The sequence below is a fragment of the Polyergus mexicanus genome, unplaced genomic scaffold (genome assembly GCF_030449975.1).
Source record: "Polyergus mexicanus isolate NDT 795.1 unplaced genomic scaffold, iyPolMexi1.0 SCAF_16, whole genome shotgun sequence".
Classification (NCBI taxonomy): domain Eukaryota; kingdom Metazoa; phylum Arthropoda; class Insecta; order Hymenoptera; family Formicidae; genus Polyergus; species Polyergus mexicanus.
The window spans coordinates 6,113,160-6,131,008 of NW_027223336.1; the positions used below are offsets into that span (position 1 = coordinate 6,113,160).

A 17,849-nucleotide genomic window follows, 5' to 3' on the forward strand; every position below is an offset into this window, starting at 1 on the left:
TATAATACTGATACATGAGTTTACATAAACATTTATTATTTTAAATTATACGTATCAAAAGTAAATCTGATGTAACAAATCTTTGAAATATTTATTAGCAAGATAAATTAGTTTTTTATTACAAGCACAATAATTAATTAAAATAAAAACCGAATGTATTTATAGCACTTTATATATACACGTTTCCGCGAAGAATCTAATGCTGGTTTTTCCAAATTATATTTTTACAGAAAGATTGTTTGAAGATGAAAGAATAAATTGTCGCAAAGTGTTTATAGCCTGAGTTATATAAATTTTTCCTTGCTCTTATTGCCGATAATATATGCTTGCTTATTAATTAGCCGACCGACATTGTGGTATTCTTGGAAAAAATACACAATTAAGTACAATAACTACAATTTTCCACTGATTTTTTATTGCATTGATCCCGCGCGAGTTTCCGCACCGCGATATTACATAAGTCACACACCATTGATTGACGTGTTCATGAAAGTCAATCGGTCGGATATAGTATTCGCACAGTTACGGCGAACACATTGTATATCGGTGAATAACGGAACACGAGAGAAGTATTGTGCTAAACTTTCAACCAACACGAAGAGCGTTCTCTGCTCGACGGGACTATCTGACGATTTACATTTCGTTCTGAGAATCGATTTTGGTCCGCTGACGTGTACGGTCCATCGGTCCATATAGTAGATTGATTTCGTGACCAAAAAAAAAAAAAAAAAAAAAAAAAACTAACTGTTAGAGAATGTTGAAACTCGTTAATGGATTTTTCATATGCCTTTTGAAATATCTCATACACCCATGTGACTTTTCCTATAGATATAGGAAATATTTCGCAATCTATGCTAGAATGGACATATTTATGCATGTCCTTCATAGCGACACGATAATCGTCGTTATCTCCATTAAGAGTCCTCGTAGATTTCCACTACTATATTATTGTTTTTCTTTAAAATAAATTTAGCTTCATGAATTATAGAAAAATTTTCCATTTAAGAAAGAAATTTTTCGAATGAAAATATTTTATATTTGGAAAAAAGATAAAAATTAATATTCTATTCATATATAATTATTAAATTTTCAATCATGGTTATTCTGGCTTCTATTCGATATACAATACAAAATATCAACTATGATGCATAAAATAATCTTTCTTCTTTTATTACCAAGACAGAAAGAGGGTGAAACGAAATTCTACTGACATTTGAAATATGGCGTAACGCAGAAGAATTTATGTATATATATATATATATATATATATGTGTGTGTGTGTGTGTGTGTGTGTCCGAAAATAGAAGAGACCTTTCTATATCTTCACTGCGCAAATAAAGAGCTATCTATTTGGTTTGACTTGCAACACTACTTGTCCCATCGTTAATTTTAGGCGGATGGATGTTTTGCACACGACAGGTAGTTTGCAGCAAGTAATTTGTCCATTTGACTCGCGCCTCCGGGTTCGTGTTAACTGACCCATTACGGCAGTTCCAAATATACTCGACAGATATTTGTCAAGCCGATACAAATATCTCTCATTGTGTGTATACATATGAGAGATATATATGTAGTATATATAAATAGATATGACTTTATGTACGTCATGATATGCAGTAAGATTTAAATTTCAAATAATTGCGATACATTTGAAATTGTCGAATAAAATTGTAAATATTTGACGAATAAATAGCTTGTTTGCCACTACTTTCTGCATAATTTTATCTCTCTAATATTATATTTTGTCTGCGAGCGGTTTAATTGTGAAGTTTCGGAATTGACAAAGTTTCTAACATCACGTTTCGATCAATGAACTATTGTAACTTGCGAACCAACTTGCTGGCACCTCCACGTCCTTTCTAGTTCATACACAAAAAAGCTTAGTCTTTGTAATCTATGAAGGCTAAGATGACAGTATTAATAAGAAAGTGAATAAGTTTAGACAGCTTTTTTATTATCTTATGTGGATCATCAGTTATCTCGATACTTATTTTATTTCATATTCATATCTGTTCTGAATTTTAGATCTGTTACTTTATGAACTTTCAGATATATTGAATAAAAAAATGTCATCTTTAGTGTCATTAAGAAGAAGATTGCAGAAGATTGAATAAACTTTAACTTTTATAATTTATTAGTATATTCGTTTGCGGATTTTTTTTTTTTTAATTGTACGATTCTACCAATATTATAACCTAATAAGAATAATGATTTGTACGTTTTATGAAATGTTTACTTTTTGTTATTTTAACGATATTTGTGCATAATTTAAATTGAACGCGTATAAATTATTTGCAAAAGGTTTTGTAATTTTTATTATCGTATTACGGAGTTGTGTCTTGACTAAATGTATTACGTATATGTAAGAAAGGTCACACGAGAGATAGAGTAAGAGAGAAAGAGAATGATAAAAGCAGGACACAACCGACAACAATTTTAATAATCCAAATTGCTTCGGAGAGCATAATAGTACAATTTATTGCTGCGTGGTACCAAGGATGCAATTCCACAATGCAAATGTAGTTGCGGTATTCCTTTCTGTACGTTCGACGTAAATACAATTTCCTTTAATTACCGATTTGCACAAATTAGTCATAAATATATGCGCGCATTCGTGTATATTTGGCATATCGCATTGCGTCGCATTGTGCAATGTATGTTTCGTCAGACAAGAGATAATTGACCTAATCGCCGCGCTTCTTCCTGTCGTATATCCCCGTCCACAAGTCCGTAAAAATTGGATGATTATGCAAAATAATTGGTAAGATAAAAATTTTTATACCACGAAGTTTATCATTATGTGAGTATGAAGTTTATCAATATACGAGTATGAAGTTCATCATTACTATACGTATATTTTTTTAGATTATGCCACATACTTATCATCGCATACGTTAGTCATGCAGTATATAAATGACGAATAATTGAACCCTTAATTTTATAATAATTAAAGCTTTGTGCAAAATCACATTATATAAAAAATATTAGAAGGATTTATATATAAGAATCGGTTAAAGTCATTTTTACTACTATCAAGTACACAACAAAAATGTAAACAGTCACTTAAATTAATTAGATTTTAAAAAGGGTTCGAAAGAAATTCTATTAAATATATTTAATTACATAATGTCCGCGCGCAAAAGTATATTTTATCGTATTATTTTAAAATAATAAATGACAGTATGAGAACTAAGCATAGGATTTTTTTTTATTATTTAATGCAATTCGAGAAATATAGGAAAAGTTAATACATGTTATACATAACTGTATCGATTAGTAACTTAAGATTTTGATCTAGATTTATCTCGTTTTTTTTTTTTTTTTTTTCCCTTAAAACTCGTCGCTTAAATTGAGTTTAATAACTTTTATTCTAATATGAGATAAAATAAAATTGATCGTGACTGATCAAGGCTGCTGATGTATCCGAAAATCGTTGCATCTTGATTCAACTATGGATTCTGTTATCGGAAGTATAATCAACTTTTTTATCTTATCCTCTTATTGAATTTTAAATTAAAGATCTTATTTTAAATACAATCTTAATTTCTAAAACTTGATACTTGAGAAATTGAGAGAATATAGTTAATATTAAAAATCAATAAGTCATGAGGAAGGATATCTTATGAAAATTTCCGCCAATGAGAAATTAGGACACCAAATTTACTTGAGAATTTATAGTGAAAATAAAGTGTCCGGAGTGTCTTTTCTGTAGCTAAAGTCGACGTTACGTTTCTCCATTGTAACACTACCAAAATTCCTCTGAATCGAGGTAGGGGCCCTCTGGGAGCGGAATGCATGAACCTTTATCAGATCGCGGAAGACGATGGAAGACGAGGGTGGGAAGAAGCGAAGGAGCTTTTGTAACTAGCTTTACCCGTTCCGAGGAGCTGGCAGCAGCGACGGCGCAATTGAGCGAAATTGCACACGTAGGACGCGAGAGACGGGAAACTTTACAATGCAAATCCAGCTGCCACGACCTGGACTGTTCTCCGTGTCGCTCGTGGCGGTAGTTGCTGATGACGGCGGTGGAACCATTGCTGTAGCAAAAAACCCGAGCGACACGGGTCGCGTCTGTCATATTACAGGCCCCTTTCCCTCTCTGCCCGTCCAGATTCCTATTAGGGACTTTTTGACAGCGTCAGATGCTGCTTCGCTGCTATTTTTTTTTTGTGCCGGATTATTGCGGAAAGTTTTGCGAAGAGACTAGCTCTGCTTTTCTTTCTCTCTTCTTCTTCTATTGTAGTGTACTCCCAACCCAAAGATGTTCGCACTCGGAAAAAAAAACGAAGCTGGGTAGACGCGGTTATTAAAAGCTAATTTGCTGTATGAGAAAACACACTTAAGTCTTTATTCGAATTCGGATCTCGTTTTGGCGACTCTGGGAGACTATATTTATCATCTAGCAAACCAATCTCAGCGCGAAAACAAGTAACATATCTACCTAAAGTGACGTAAACCGCGAATGAATCACGCTTGGAGGCGAGGTCAGCGTATTTATCGAAGTTTAACTTTATCTCGTGTTCATTATTTTTTAACGAATCTTTGCGTTGCTTTGTATTTATTTATCTAATCATTATTACACGTTTATACGTTAATTTACGTCAGCAAGAATAAAATCATCATTCCGTCAACGAATAATCTTTAGTTAATACTTTTGTATTTGGTCGATTTTATCAAGCTGCCGTACATATTATTAGATTGTGTATAATGTGTGTGGTATTTAAAGTAGGATGCAAGCTATAGTGTGAATGCGATCCAAGAGATTGACAAAAACATTGTTTCTATGAAAAAGATCACTCGCGATATTTTGATAATGTTTTTATATTACAGCAATTTATATAATTCTTATTTAATTAGTTCTCATATATTATCAGACATATTTGAATCACAAAGTGTCTTGATACTGCTCGGGAATATCCCGGAGAAAAGTGCAGGATCGTGATACGAATAATCACAGCGTCTTCAAATACAGCCGTAGTCCGATCGCGTTTCTGACGCTAATGGGTAATATCCGAGCGTTTCCTTGAATGAATTCATATCCAGCGATCGAACGAATTTGCAATTATAATGAAACTCGTACATTTTGGCTCAGCCAGTGAATTATAGCGTAAAATATAATGCATTGATATAATAATCAGAATATATATATAACTACACTGCAATTCTTATGCAAATTTATCAGTGATGAAAAAATATAATAAAAATATACATAACATCATTTTATATTTAAATGTATTTGACAATGAAGAAATACACGCACGCATACACGCATCGCGATTAAAATACCCTTTTTTAATTCGCAAAACTTTTGCATTACACAAAGAAAATATTCTTTTGTCATTGAAATTATTTTTTATTTTTGATCGTCGAAATTAGATAGATAATCAGATAGATGAATTATGTATATTGAGCCAACTTTTATTAAGTAATTTTTTTTTAATAAGCTAACGGAACAGCGTTGCTCGGTCTCGAGCATTACGATATCGGGTTTGCATAAAAAGTTGTTGCAAAATAATTGCAGTACATTACGTATTGCTTATAGCAGTTGCGTAAAGAACTGATCTGCTAACCTTACCAACTAAGTAAGGACGAATATATTCTAAAATAGAAACGTGCGACAATCTCTATATATTATTGCACAAATAACAATTTAGAATTAAATTATTCGGGCGGGAGGATTAAATTATCTTCAATATTTAAAATTTGCTAACGGAGATGTTAATTTTCAACATTTATTCACGAATCAAAAGGAGCAATGCAAATTCTTCCCTCTTATTTTATCATGAAAAGATAAAGGATATTATAAAGTCTAAATCCTAGTATTAAAGTTATTATATTGCTGAGCAGCACTATATTGAAGCTTGTCGTGCGACTTGTTCGATGAACCAATTGGAAAAGAATGACAGAAATAGTTCGGAGAAGGAATAAGTTCAATTTTCGTTATCATATACATAAAAAGTATATATAGAAAGATATAAAATGTTATATGTACTCTAGCTCGAAACGCTCGCCTAATATCGTAATGAAATATTGAAACTTTTTCGCAAGTGTAAAATTATAAGTTTTATCTTTTGTGTTTTACGCGAAAATTTCTCGCCAAAAAGTTTTTAAGCTGAGATGTTATTTCATAAGTTGTTATTCATTTGGATTAAATCTTCGCTTTAATACGCAAAAAATATTGAATTTCTTTAAAGTTTTTATAAAATGACAGGGGATATTATTGATCGAAATACTCTGTTACCTGTAATGTGTCACATGTTCGATGGTATCGAACAGCGCATCCGGGTTATCTGCATTCTGAACGATGTATGCCAAGTTCGTCAAGGTCAGAGCGTGCTCCTTTCGCGCTGATAATACTACTATTACGTAAGCATTATTTTGTACAGCATTATTTTATTATTTAGTCACGGCGATGATAAATTTCGAGTGATTTAGCGATACATATGAATATGCAGATGTCAGCCTCGCGATTGATTGTCTATCGATCTTCGTAAAATTACGAAGGGTTTTCACGTTCCAAATAAGTGAATCCGATCAGTTTCCCAATCGAGATGGAGGATAAGATGTCGAGGAAAATCTATGGTCGTCAGTCAATCACCGTACGACGTTCACGATTTCATTCACAGCACTCGAGAAGCTTCATTCGTTCCCTTTCGCAGCACAGTTGAATCCGATTCCGAGTGAATTACAGACCATGCGATGTGGTCAGCCGCCAACGTAATACTGGCAAGTCCACACACACTACAGCTGCTATATTTAAAAAGTAACAGTAGCCTATCATGCTAGCGCGCGTCCGTCAGAGATGTCATTCGCGACGATACAGGATGTCTGATTGACAGATTATCAATATCGCGTATCGGTGAATATATCTATATAGCAGATAACTTTGCTTTCAGGAATTCTATTGCAATCATCGATACTTATCGGTCATGCGTTGTTACTTTTACAGACTATATATCTATAATGATTAATCTTATTTTTATTAATATACTATATTAATAGAGAGAGAGAGAGAGAGAGAGAGAGAGAGAGAGAGAGAGTCTTTTACTATTTTAATTTACGAAATTTATTTAATTGTTGACATATAAATTGATTATCGCGCATAGTAATGTGAAAAGCAATAGTATACATAATAAATCTGTATTTCGAAAGAGGATATATTTTTATAATTCATCGAATAGCGACAGTCATACAGAAATTGTTCGACAAACAATTTTCCTTCGGTAAATTATATCCATCTGTACGGGAATAGAATTAGAAACTATAAATATACCGTGGCATTAAAGTGGCTTCGATTGTCAATAGTGATTTGCCGCAGTCACGTATAATTGCTTCTCAATATTTTTTCATTCTACTTGTTTATGAATTGAGTCATGGAACTTGATATTTTTGCGCTGCTAAATCGACCAATGCATCTTTAGGCAGATTGCCCGTTCGTATTGTATATTTTATCCAGGGCTGACTCAAAAAGTTGCGGTACCTTTAGCCAATTTTGTTCGATCGTTTAATTTTAAAAATAAGATTTAACATTCTTATTCTGAACATAAAACATACTCAAAACATCTTTGTGTGTGCTGATTAAGAATTTTTAAAAATAATTTAAATAATTTATTTTACTTTTTTTTTTTTATTATAGTCACTATTCTATTTTAAAAATTCATAACTCATGCAAGTCCATGTCATTTTATTTGCTCTCAGCGCTTCTAAGCCTATAAGCGCCCCTGTCATAGTATCCAATTAGCCACTCCCTTGAGAAAGGCTTACCTCTGTTTGAGGAAAATTATTGAGCAGGTCTGTGTTTGAAGAGATAAATCTCATAATTGATCGCGAATGGAATTTTTCACAAGAAACGAAGTATCGTCGTATTGTCTTTATTTAATAATATTGACATAGCGACAATGTACACATAAACGGCAAAGGACGCAAATCAATTTGTCGCATGTTAAGCAGTTCGTAGCAAACACGTGACTTTAGATGATAATTCGTTATCAGTAGTAGACTGCAAAAACATGGTAAATCAATAAAGATTGAGCGATTAAAAAATATACAATTAGTTAGCTTTTGTACAAACATAAGTGTGTTTCTCTATTTGTACTGATATGTATCAGACTTTATTTATTTCTTTAAACACGGTTGCTACATTATCTTGAGTCTGTTTGTACCATCCGTATATATGCACAAGATAATTAATTACATAGTTCTTACTCATCTAATCTTCATCGATACATTACGCAGTCTGTTGTTAATCAGAAATTCGTGCCTCGAGTCACGTGCTACAAAATAATTCTAATTATCAAGCTCTGTAATTGACATTGTCATTAATATTATTCGTTCTTATGTTTGCGTTCCTATATTTTTTTAAAATTATATATGTACTTGTCTTAAATGCAAAAAAGGATAAATGGTATTTAGAGAAATAGAGAAAAAGGAGATCGCAAACGTCAAATCGTGTAACGTCTAATTTGATGAGGCAATTAATATTAATATTATATTAATATTTTATTATATCACGTATATTTTTAGAAAAAGTGTTATGTGAAATTGTTTAGTTTGGCTTACGTTCTGTTAAAAAATTTCTGGAATATAGTCAATACTTAAAAATTGAAAAATTGAAATTATGGTATTTGGAGGCTAGAGGAAAGTATTCGAAAAATTCAGAACATCTGTATCACAAGTAATGCGCCTCGAGCATGATGGCTGCATTGTTCGCGGAACCTGAAACGCGAACTGTCATAGCGCGCGTCTTGGCATCTCGCAACTGTGTTCCATAATAATAGAGATTGATTTAATTTCGTTGCATCTCATCTTATTCCTTTCTTTTCAACGCTGTAATTTCAAGAATTTATGATTGTCCCTGCAATTTTGTGATATGTCATCCTCCCTATGTCGCCGGTGCTGAGTTTTACGAGATTCATTCAACGCAGAAAATCTGTTACAAATAATATTGCAAAATGCTCGGTACGGATAACCGGATTATTTAATTAACGGACGCATTTAGTAGCGCGTGAAATTTCGCGAGCGGAGTAGCGGATACGAACAGACTCTCAATCGCGTAATCCACTTTTGGCGAGAGTTATATTTCCATAATGTAATTGTAGAATTATGGAGATTGGATTTGGCAAGTTACGAATCACCCTTGCGTAACGAATATTAGCTCTGCGATAAAGTTTACATACTATTCGTTGCAGTATTAACGAAACATTTAGATAAAGATAGATATTCGTTGATATAGAAAACAACGATGGAAAGCAATAACCAAATAATCGATTTACCAGTAAATTTAAAAACATTCTCTTAATGCGATGTTATATTTATTTGTTACATTATATATATATATATATATATATATATATATATATATATATTGTAGATTATATAAATAAAAATAAAATATGATATATATATTTTATATTTAAAATATATAATTTATATTTACATTATGTTTATATATCAAAATAATTAATGAATAACATAAATTTATATGTTACCAGCTCCGTATATCTGTAATACGCCTATTTGCTTCTTGTCAATGTAAAGGAATAGAAAATTTTTCTACGAAACAATATACGAGAACGTACATGTGCCAAAAATAACAGCTCACGATTATGCAAGCGACATTGAATTTGTATATTTTATCCGTCGTTACACCCTACGATTGCACCAATTCGAGTTTCGCGCTATGTGATGTTCGTCACTTTTCATCTTGTGACTTTCTTTTTTTTCTTTTTCTTTTTTTTTTCGTTCGTTTGCATTGTAATATAGGTACCAATATTTTTGACTTTGTAAACTCGAAAGCTGAAATTTTTTTTATGTCGATACCCCGCTGTAAATACAATGAATTCTTCATTATGCGTTCCTAACAATTGGCGCACTGCAGCCAAAAATGATTTAAATACGCGTACTATAAATGCACGCGCTTGTGAAAATAAACTATTGCGCAGAAAATAACGATGATAATGGTGGTAGTAGTAGAGTAATAACAGTAGTGATTGTAATAGTAGTAGTAATAAGAGATGTCTTTTCTCTCGAGTATGCTTGAAATCCTGCCAAAATGCCAACGAGAGATTGCAAATCAGCGCTAAGAGATTCCCATGACGTCAATTTGTCACGTGCTTTATATTCGACGCTCATAATTAATTACGTTCATAGATACACGGAATTTGCAGATTAGATAATCGAATGCTGCCTGCAGCAGGTATCATTACACACGAGTGTTTAAATCTGATAAGGTTGAGTTACATATGTGCCGGCTGTTCATATCGCGCCGTTTCGTAGCGATGGGATGAAAGACTTTTACCTCGTGACTATTGTCGTGACTATTTTCGCTATCGATTTGCACGCTTATTTAATATCTTAAAATTTTGCAGAAATACATACATTTGTATCTTGTATTTTTTTTTTTTTTACTCAATAGACAATTGAATTATTGAATTTTCCGATATATTATAAATAGATCGCATAAGCTCACTACAGTAAGAGTTCGAATCAATATTACATAGTGCTTACCGTGGTACAAAATATTTTGCAAAATTCTGAAAATGAAAATATTTATGTGAGTGTATACACATTTGTTCATTCATTTGTTTCATTTTGCTGTGAGCGAGTGTGCGTTCTTACGTATATATATATAGTACAGCTATGACGTCAGCAATCGACCACGCGAAATAGGTCTCGGCTCTCAGCGAGACACAAATTCACGGATTGTGTTCCAAAGTATACATTTTCTGTCATACTTAATGTAGGTAAACGCTATAAATAGAAATTAAATTATTTGTAGAATTTTGTGGCACAAAGAGATCGCGAACGAATGATAAACATTGATAGCGTACATATATACATATTTATTGTGATTATAAATGCGATTAATGTATTACGGATTGCTATTAGTATTGTATTAATATCTGAAACGAATTGATTTTTTCAATTATTTATAGCAGAATACATGTTGCCAATGCGGATTAATGTAGATATAAATTATTTTATTATTATAGTATAGTTATATTATTAAGGTAAATTACTTTTCGATCGAAGTCGAGAATAATACATGAATTATGATCTCTTTCTTGTATATAATATATTAATTTTTATTTTAAATACACACATACATTATTACATGAGGTATCAATATCATTTACAAAAAACAGTTTTTTAAACTATTAAAATGCGAAAATAAAATACCAGCAATTGGATACAAAAATTTTCGACTTATTAAAATGATAAATTTTCGTGCATTAGATAATCATTATACGATAATGTCACACGTCGTATTATTTTTTTCTTAACTATTATCGTAATTATTAACGAAATGCATCATGATCATGTCGCAAAAAATAAAAGAACAATTTAGGAAAAAAGAATTATTTCCAGACGATGATAAAGACGTCAACACGTGCTCGTAACACGTATCATTTTGAAATTGAAGTATACCGCGGCGCAAAAAAAAAAATAGAGATGGATTATTATAGAATAATTTAATATTGTTTTGATCATTAAGTCATTATGTACATATTTTTTAACAAATCTGGAATCGTTCAAAATATGTATAGAATTATTAATCTCTTTCTCTTCTCTTTCTTTAAATATAGATAGGCTATCGTTGATATTGGTATTTGATATTTGTAATTTAATAATGTTTTCTTTTTATTAATTTATCAAAAATTTACATTAATTTCGTGTTTATTATTAAACTGCTCGTATCATTTAAATTGTTAGTGATAATTATTTTTATTTCATTAAATTAAAAAAAAATTATATATATATATATATATATATTCGATTCTATTATGTAAAATTTATTATAATGCAACTTTACATATGAACTTGTGTCAAATATGTAAGTTTTTAACGTATATACGATCTTATTTTACATTACATGATTCAAAAAAATAATCGAGAATTTTCGACCATTTATAGCGTTGGTTGCGTCTTTCAGATTAAATTCGTTGGTTTCGCGGGTATCGTCTGTAATTGTCATCTGCGATTCCCCGCACGCTCCGAATAGGGAGCGAAGATGACTTCCTGAGGTGTATTTCGTGCTTATGTCCCGAAGCGGGTTTACGATCGGTAAAGCGTATCCATGAGCATTCGTGCCTGATGTTGTGACGCGTTGCGCTGGTGGCAATGACAGCTCTCTGTTGACGACACGCGCTATTACATGACATATATAAAGCTAAACGAAGAGTATGCAGAATAAATTCTAAATCACGATCCAATTCTTGTCATCTGGCGTTAGTAAAAGGTTTCTGTAACAATAAACGAAAATTCAATTAGCTACTATCATTCATTATTTTCTCGTTTTCGAAATATATTTAATAATTTTTTTTAGATAAGTTTTTAATTAAGAATTTGAAAAGGATCGCGTATTCGAGATTAAATCTTAAATGAAGTATCGTGTGTATACATTTAATGACTTAAAATCACAAAGATACATTTAAAAAAATTAAACTTTGAAATGAGTTTTTTTTTTTTTTTTTTTTTTTTTTAAATGACTTTCTTCGAAATGAGAATGAAAATTTTAATTTTCTAACGATACAAAGATATAATTACACGAAACTAGATTTATATATTATTATTGTTTCCGATTCTATTAATAATTCGCATTATATTCGTAAAGCAACTCGTGTCAGAATCCGGCCGGTGCATGTTACCAAGTATATCGACTATGTTCTGTTACAGACATAATTTACAACCTTATAAATCCCATCTAGTCACATGTTGCAGAGGGTCGATGAGCCATTGTCCTTCCTGTCGTGCGCTGCTGTATTCCTTGCTTGAATACTACTACGAATTTATTGTTTCTTTACTCAAAACGCAATTAACAATATTTATTTATGGCATTACTTGCATCTGTCGCGGATCGGATGGAAATTATTCTGTATTTATATTTAAAAAATCCGAATATATTATATTGTATAATAAAAGTTCTCTTAAATTAACAAAAATAATAAATATTAAAATTTTTCTCTTTAATTTGTAAAATTCGAAGAAACATTTTGAAAATATTGAAGAAAACGTTAAACGAGATAATTAATTTTACCTACAAGCAATATGTATTACGTAAAGGATAAACACCGACTGTATATATGATATTCCAAATCGCGTGCAGTTAAATTTATTATTAATAATCGAAATAATATTATAGATGTAAATTATTAATCGAAATAATATTATAGATGTATCGCGAGGTATATATCAATTCTACACTATTAATGATCGAATATGCCATTATTAGATTTGATAATAATTCGTTTAAACAATGCAATTTAGCGGTGACGCAAATTACTATTAAATCGATGAGTATCAAATTATTTCGATCACGGTTATTTCCCCGTGAGAATAGTCATTTGGGGGCTTGCGCTTGACCGCGCAGTACCGTTGTACGCGATGTATCACGATTTATGATGCCTACAGGAACAAAGCTATGCAGGTATCGCATGGTATTCATCATTAGGATTGTTCAGTGAAAGGTTGTACTATCGCATGAATTTAAGCAATTTGCTGGGATACATGTCGATCCCCCTTTGATAGCGAGTACGAGCGCAGAGATTTCATGGGAATATCTTTAACGGATGTCTCGCGTACCAAGCTGATACAGTCTTCACAAAGGATATATCGACTGGAAGCATTATTTATTTTGAGCTCTGCCTTAGGAACGACTTTATTTACAATATAGGGATCATTTAAATCGCGTAATGGATGAATAGACGAAGCGAAGGGCGTCTAAAATATGTGAAAGTAAAAAAGGACAAATGCAAATGTTTGTATGTATCAGATATATTTTTCGGTCCTTTTTAAATGTGTCATATTTTACGGTTGTGTAAAAAAAAAGTAAAATATAAATTATATATGTTGCTTATGAAACATCTTATTTTGATAAAAAGCGTATGGTGATTATTATAACAGAGATCCACTCGGTAAATATACATATATTTAAGAAAGATCAACAAAATTCTTCTCATAATCCTTTCCGTGAAAATGCTTGTTCTTGCATGGATTTAGTAAAAAAGATTTTGCAAGAATTTTATGAGACTTTTTAATGTTTCATGTTGAGGTAATTGTTTGATTCGCGATAGAGTTGCTTTATTCGTGTGCCTTTCCTTGAGACTACAATGGAAAATTGTAAGCTCAGACATTTTCGTAAAAACGGAATGGATGAATCAATATGATCGATAGAAGAATTTTATCAATCAGACAACAATCTATTTTTATATATGCAAATGTATTACATATAAGTTTTATTTCTGTAAGGGACAGAAATTTTATTTATTATGCAACCAAAAAATTACACAGTTTAATATAAATACACTTGGCTGCATTTTATCTTCATATACTACTAGCTATATGTATAATGATACAGAGTAAGAAATTTTACGTTGAAATAAATGACAACAAAGATATTAAAATTTACAGCGTTAATAATATAATTCTTACAAAAATAAGAGATATAATATATAATTTCAAATAGCATAATTATATCTTACAAAAGTGACATAATATTTATTTGTTGCTTTAATCTCTCTTAGTATAGATCTATAGATCGTTGAATTTTTGAGAGTATTCGGATAACAGAGCGTAACAGTTTATGTCACCGCATACATAATGCATTGCCATGTTTGCCATGCGTTGTTCTCCATCGAACTTCATCCGCTATGTAGAACTTTAAGCCTTTGGGCAAAGCTCGAAATAGCTACGTACAGTCACGCACAGTTTCGCGAACTGCTAATGTTACTGCTAGTACGTCTGTTAATAGCACCACCCCGTCGTGCGTACCGTATACTCTCTATGTATATGCAATGAACCATAATCAGGAAAATGCATCTTTTATAATGGATTCCGCATATATATATATATATATATATATATATATATATATATATATATATATATATAGTGCATAAATGAGCTTCTATAAATTGCAGGCTAACTTGTTCCATATTCATCATATTAGTCTAACAATAAACAGTTGATATATAAGAATTAATATGTTTTTATATATGATATATTAGGATAAAAAAATAATGTTGCAAAAATGTATGCTTTTTATAAATGTTTTTATTCTAACAATAAAAGAAAGTTTATTATACATCTGGCTATATGTCACGTAAAAATAAATGTTCGCTAAAATTACCGATACACTATTACTATTATAAACTAAAATTTTCATATTAATATATCATATATATACATATAGAGTAAATCATGAAAAGATAACAACCATAATATAATATAATAAATGTTAAAATCATAATAAATGTTTAATCATTACAATGATAACTGTGAGTTCTATTGTAGATTTTGGTAGAAAATTAATTTAAATTTAATTCTGGTAAAAGTAGATACGTGTGTAAAATTTAATTATAAGATAAATTCATACATGCTAGAAATTCATTACATTGTATATGTGTTCCAACAGTGTAATCTTGCATTACTAAAACTTTATATTATTATGTTAGTTTGATATATAATTCCCGCAATCTTGTTAAAGGTTCATTAACTATTTCTTGAAGTTGCAAGATGACTTTGAAGCTTCGAAACTTCATCAATATATTAATAGTTTACAAGTTTGCTCGTGGAGTAAAATAATTTGCAGAAAGTGTATAACTCTCTCTCTCTCTCTCTCTCTCTTTCTCTTCTCTATATATAATAAATAATTACAATACTTATCACAATTTAAAAACTAATCTGACGAAACATTGTAATTAAGTTCCAGTATATCGCAATTATTATAACCAGAACGCTCTATTTTATAGCTCAACGATCAGATTATAAACACATAATCATAAATCGTCGCGATACGGTCGTGTATCTTATAAATTTGTGCGCTACGAAATGATAAACGTAGCATCATACGGACGTCCAACAATTTCCCAAGAGGCCAATACGTGTTCCTTGACAAATTCGATATCTTCGTATTTCGGCTCGTGCGCGTCACGACGCGCGTAGCGGCGATGTAAAAATCGATGCCCACGATCGAGAATCGTTGCTACCGGACTCGCAGACGTCACGTATGCCTTTTGTAGAAGCCGCCATATGACAATGTGTGCGTCGGCGAAGTTGTGCTCTATCCTTCTTTATCCGCTTCTTTCTTTCGCACATCCATGACGTCATCGCTACCCCTACCGTAGTCACCCGGTCACACTTCGACCCACGACGATCTATCTCTGTCTTCTTCCCCTTTTATCTCTCTCGCACGCATTTTCTCTCTCTCTCTCTCTCTCTCTCTCTATCGCAGAAAGAATCGCGAATCTGGCAGGGGTCGATACACCCCTGTCCCTACTCACACGATCCTGCTATCTCGACCGCCCCTGCGCGGTTCAACCGCGCACATACGGATTGGCGCATACGTACGCAAAAATTGCGAGAAAACGAGAGAGAGAGAGAGAGGGGGGGGGAGGCAGAGGGGAGGCAGAGGGTGAGCGAGCGAGAAAGCCAGAGGGAAAGAAAAGGACAAATGATAGTGGAAGAGAGGACGAGAGAAACAATGTATCGACAATAAAGAAGAAAAATGGAAAAGTTTACTGAAAGAAGCGAGAGAGGGAAAGGGAAGACTTGCACGCCGGAGAAAAGGTAGAAGATAAGTGGACAGTGCGATGTATATACATATAGGAAAACTTTGAAGCGAGACAAACGTGGCGAAAGGTGTTCTACCGTATGGAATAACTAGCACGTTAGAGAGAAAATAAGACAAATAAATAGCGTTAGAGCCATCACGTACTCGAAGATTCCGTTGGGATTATGAGAAGAAAATAAGGAGAGATATTCGAACCCGAATAAGAGTTAAAGATTAAAAGTAAAGAGACTTAAGCGACAGTAGTGGATAATAATGTAACGATCGTTACGGAGTGGCGGTACGAATAAATGAAAGAAAAAGAGAGAGAGAGAGAGAGAAAGAGAAAAGGATGAGAGGGGAAATTTATGGCCTTGCACGCTCGAAAATTCGACAAGGTCTAAAAAAACGAAGCGAAGTTGAGGCGCGGATAATGCAGGACGAGCGTCTAAAGAAGCGGTGCGATTTATGAGCGGAATATTAAAATGAGCGAGCGAGAGGAAACTAAAGAGGGATAAATATGCGCATCTCTCGAAAGTTTATCCAAGTGTGCGGGTAAGTGAGCGAAAATCGAAAACGATCTAAATGGAGCGACATAAGGAGGGACCATTCCCCGCGAACGAGAGACGCAACTGAAGCAAAGGGAGAACGACTAAAGTGGGTATCGACGAAAGTGGGACAAATAAATAGCATTAACGTGATCGCGTGCGAGCGAACTGATGGAGAGGAAGCAATCAGGATCAGGAAGTAATTCGAATGGATGGATAAGATGAAGGCGGAGAACAGCGTTATTGACGCTAGTAAATGGAGGTTAAAACATCGCGTAAACAATGATCGATAAAAACACAGAAATGACGATCGAACCATGGCAAATTTTTGACTGGAAGACGAGTGGGAATAGATGAAGGTATCAGATATTGACGTGGAGATAACGATGAATGAGAGAAAACTGAATCGCATTAAGTGATGGCGATGCCATTCACAAAGAGGATCGTTTTGCGAGTGAATAGCGAACCAAGCGATATGCAGCAAGATATATTTGCCTCTCTAACAGAATACGAATCAATCGCTTCAGACTTTTGAAAATGATGCAACGTTTGCTTTATATACAAGATATTCAATAGCATCATATATATATATATATATATTTTTTTTTTTTTTTAAATTTTGCTAGAAGGAGATCAAGAAATTGTTTGTCTTTAAGATCAGGATGATGGATTGATTCTGTGAGCAAATAATGTGCCGCCGTTAGCCCCAGTAAATTACATATGGAAGAGTAAATAGTGACACAGTTTAAGCACAC

The 17,849-nt window shown here is 32.6% G+C and overlaps 1 protein-coding gene across 3 annotated transcripts in view; it reads right to left on the reverse strand.

Annotated features, from left to right (window-relative positions):
- Positions 1–6,725, reverse strand: part of LOC138940156 (sodium-coupled monocarboxylate transporter 2) — a 28,854-nt gene extending 22,129 nt beyond the window's left edge. For all 3 annotated transcript variants that reach the window (XM_070308736.1, XM_070308737.1, XM_070308735.1), the window contains exon 1: positions 6,242–6,725. The gene's annotated coding sequence lies outside the window, so the exon portion shown is untranslated. The remainder of the gene's footprint in view (positions 1–6,241) is intronic.
- Positions 6,726–17,849: the final 11,124 nt, after the last annotated feature.